Consider the following 4,476-nt stretch of genomic DNA (forward strand, 5'->3'; position numbering starts at 1 on the left):
ACTTACATATTGAGAATTTACATAAAAATGTTTACGTCATAGGGGCGCCCCCATTCCATTTCCATATCGAGAATTTGCATGATTTTTTAAGTCGTAGGGGCGCCTCAAATCAAAATGTTCATATCGAGAATTTGCATGATTTTTTTTAGTCATAAGGGCGCCTCCAGTCAAATTTTCATAAAAAATTTGTATGATTTTTTTAAAGTCGTAGTCACGCATCCATTAAATTTTTCATAGCGAAAATTTTCTTGATTGTTTAAGTCGTAGGGGCGCCTTCTGTCAAATTTTTGGTATTGAAAATTTGTTCTAAAAAATTTAAGTCACAAGTTGAATTTTCATAATAAGAATTTGTATGATTTTTTTTAAGTCATAAGGGCGCCTCAATCCAAGTTGCCATATCGAGAATATGCCTTTAAAGTCGTAGAGAATTTGTATGATTTTTTTTGAGTCAAAAGAGCGCCACCATTCATTTTTTCATGTCGAAAGTTGGCCTGATTTTTTTAAGTCGTTAGGGCGTCTCCAGTCAAAATTTTATATTGAGAATTTGAATTGGAAAAAATTAAATCGTAGGGGCGCCTCCAGTAAAATTTTCATAATTTTCATTAAAAAAATTTAGTCATAGGGACGCCTCCAGTAAAATTTTTCATATCGAGAATGTATGAATTTTTTGAAGTCGTAGGGGAGCCTCCATTCATTTTTTTATATCGTGAATTTGCATGATTTTTTTAAGTCGTAGGGGCGCCTCCAATTCAATTTTCATATCAAGAATTTTCATAAAAATGTTTTTGTCATAGAGGCGCCTACAACCAAATTTTAATATCGAGAATTTTCATGTTTTTTTTTTCAAGTCATAAGGGCGCCTCCATTCAATATTTCATATGGAGAATTTGCATGATATTTTTAAGTTAAAAGGGCACCTCCAGTCAAGTTTCTATATTGTGAACTTTTATTTAAAAAAAATTAAGTCGTAGGCCTCCAGTTAAATTTTCATGATTTTCATAAAAATGTTTAAGTCAAAGGGACGCCTCCAGTCATTTTTTCATAATAAGAAATTGTATGATTTTTTCAAAGTCGTAGGGACGCATTCATTAAATTTTTCATAGTGAAAATTTTCATGAGTTTTTAAGTCGCCTCCTGTCAAATTTTTAATATTGAGAATTTGTTTAAAAAAATTAAGTCGTAGGGGCGGCACCAGTTAAATTTTCATAATAAGAATTTGTATGATTTTTTTAAGTCATAAGGGCGCCTCAATCCAAGTTGCCATATCGAGCATATGCCTTTAAAGTCGTAGGGGCGTCTTCAGTCATATTTTTACATTGGGAATTTGTATTTAAAAAAAAAATCATAGGGGCGCTTTCAGTCAATTTTTCATATCAAGAATTCGCATGATTTTTTTAATTCTAAGGGGCGCCTCCAGTCAAATCTTTAATGTTGAGAATATGTTTTAAAAAATTAGGTCGTAGAAGCGCCTCCAGTTAAATTTTCATATTGAGAATTTTCATAAAAATGTTTCATTCATAGTCATAGGTCAAATTTTCAATATAAGAATTGGTATGATTTTTTTAAGTCATAAGAGCGCCTCTAGTCAAATTTTCATTATAAAATTTGTATGTTTTTTAAGTCGTAGGGGCGCCTCCAGTCAAATTTTTATATGGCATATTCGTACTGAAAAAATTAAGTCTTAGGGGCCCTCAATTAAATTTTCATAATTTTCATGAAAAGGTTTTAGTCATAGGGGCGCCTGCAGTCAAATTTTTCATATCGATAATTTGCAAGATTTTTTAAGTCATAAGGGTGCCTCCAGTCAAATTTTCATAACAAAATTTGTATGATTTTTAAAGTCGTAGGGGCGCCTATATTTAATTTTTCATATCGAGAATTTGCATGATTTTTAAGTCGTAAGGGCGCTTCCAGTCAATTTTTATATTGCATATTCGTATTGAAAAAATTAAGTCTTAGGGGCGCCTCCAGTTAAATTTTCATAATTTTCATAAAAATGTTTTAGTCATAGGGGCGCCTTCAGTCAAATTTTTTACATATCGAGAATTTGCATGATTTTTTTAAGTAATAAGGGCGCCTCCAGTCAAATTTTCATAACAAAATTTGTATGATTTTTTTTAAAGTCGTAGGGGCGCCTCCAGTCAAATTTTTATATTGCATATTCGTATTGAAAAAAATTAAGTCTTAGGGGCGCGTCCAGTTAAATTTTCATAAAAATGTGGTAGTCATAGGGACGCCTCCAGTCAAATTTTTTATATCGAGAATGTTCATGTTTTTTTTCAAGTCATAAGGGCGCCTCCAGTTAATTTTTATAATAAAATTAATATGATTTTTTTATAGTCGTAGGGGCGCCTCCATTCAATATTTCATTTCGAGAATTTGCATGATTTTTTTAAGACGTAGGGGCGCCTCCAGTCAAATTTTTATATTGCATATTCGTATTGAAAATAATTAAGTCTAAGGGGCGCGTCCAGTTAAATTTTCATAAAAATGTGGTAGTCATAGGGGCGCCTCCAGTCAATTTTTTTATGTCAAGAATTTTCATGTTTTTTCAAGTCATAAGGGAGCCTCCAGTCAATTTTTATAAAAAGAATTAATATGATTTTTTTATAGTCGTAGGGGCGCCTCCATTCAATATTTCATTTCGAGAATTTGCATGATTTTTTTAAGACGTAGGGGCGCCTCCAGTCAAATTTTTATATTGCATATTCGTATTGAAAATAATTAAGTCTAAGGGGCGCGTCCAGTTAAATTTTCATAAAAATGTGGTAGTCATAGGGGCGCCTCCAGTCAATTTTTTTATGTCAAGAATTTTCATGTTTTTTCAAGTCATAAGGGAGCCTCCAGTCAATTTTTATAAAAAAAATTAATATGATTTTTTTTAAGTCGTAGGTGCGCCTCCATTCAATATTTCATTTCGAGAATTTGCATGATTTTTTTAAGACGTAGGGGCGCCTCCAGTCAAATTTTTATATTGCATATTCGTATTGAAAAAAATTAAGTCTTAGGGGCGCCTCCAGTTAAATTTTCATAATTTTCATAAAAATGTTTTAGTCATAGGGGCGCCTCCAGTCAAATTTTTCATATCGAGAATTTGCATGATTGTTTAAGTCATAAGGGCGCCTTCAGTCAAATTTTCATAACAAAATTTGTATGATGTTTTTAAAGTCGTAGGGGCGCCTCTATTTAATTTTCCATATCGAGAATTTGCATGATTTTTTTAAGTCGTAGGGGCGCTTCCAGTCAATTTTTTATATTGCATATTCGTATTGAAAAAAAATTAAGTCTTAGGGGCGCCTCCAGTTAAATTTTCATAATTTTCATGAAAATGTTTCAATCATAGGGGCGCTCAAGTCAAATTTTTCGTATCGAGCAATTGCTTGATTTTTTAAGTCATAAGGGCGCCTCCAGTCAAATTTTCATAACAAAATTTGTATGATTTTTTTAAGTCGTAAGGGTGCCTGCTTTCAATTTTTCATATCGAGAATTTGCATGATATTTTTAAGTCGTAGGGGCGTCTCCAGTCAAATTTTTATATTGCATATTCGTATTGAAAAAAATTAGGTTTTAGGGGCGCCTCCAGTTAAATTTTCATAATTTTCATAAAAATGTTTTAGTCATTAGGGCGCCTCCAGTCAAATTTTTCATATCGACAATTTGCATGATTTTTTAAAGTCGTAGGGGCTTCTTCAGTCAAATTTTTATATTGCATATTCGTATTGAAAAAAAATAAGTTTTAGGGGCGCATCCAGTTAAATTTTCATAATTTTCATAAAAATGTTTTAGTCATTAGAGCGCCTCCAGTCAAATTTTTCATATCGATTTGAAAAAAAAATCTCTTTGGCATTTTAGCAACATAGCTAAAAAAAAATCGGCCCGAGGGGCGCATGGGGTGTAACTAACTTAATTTGCCAGGGGGGGGTTAAACCCCTAAAACCCCCCCCCCCCTTGTACACGGCCCTGTCAAAAGGTGAGGCATTGTGAGCTGCACAAAATGGCGTTCTTAACTCAATTTGGCCCAAAATGCACGTACGACAAGTTAGCACGATGGCGACGATTTGTAAGAATTACAACATTGCAGAACCATCACATGATCAACTCAGGGAAAACCCACAGAGGAAAAACTACGCATGTTGTTCTGTAGCTTCAAAACGAGGTATACAAAAGCCCATAGAAGAAGTTCATATTTTAAGTAATCTAACGACAATCGGTTACATAGTGATTTTGATTTAGAAGAATTTATCGTGGAAAACGTGAATTTTGCAAGTGGATCAACAAAAAACGCGGACGAGAATCCATACAATGTTCCATAAAATAAACCGTCTAAAATTCTAAAACACCGCAAAAATCAAATTTTAATTGGAGGGGGAGGGGGAGGGGGGGTCTTCAAAGAGAGGTGAATTTTAACTCAAGAAGAAGGGGAGGGAGATTGAACGTAAATCAGAAACTTTAACATAGCATAAACCGCCAGTCCGT

The sequence above is a fragment of the Culex quinquefasciatus genome, chromosome 3 (genome assembly GCF_015732765.1).
Source record: "Culex quinquefasciatus strain JHB chromosome 3, VPISU_Cqui_1.0_pri_paternal, whole genome shotgun sequence".
Classification (NCBI taxonomy): domain Eukaryota; kingdom Metazoa; phylum Arthropoda; class Insecta; order Diptera; family Culicidae; genus Culex; species Culex quinquefasciatus.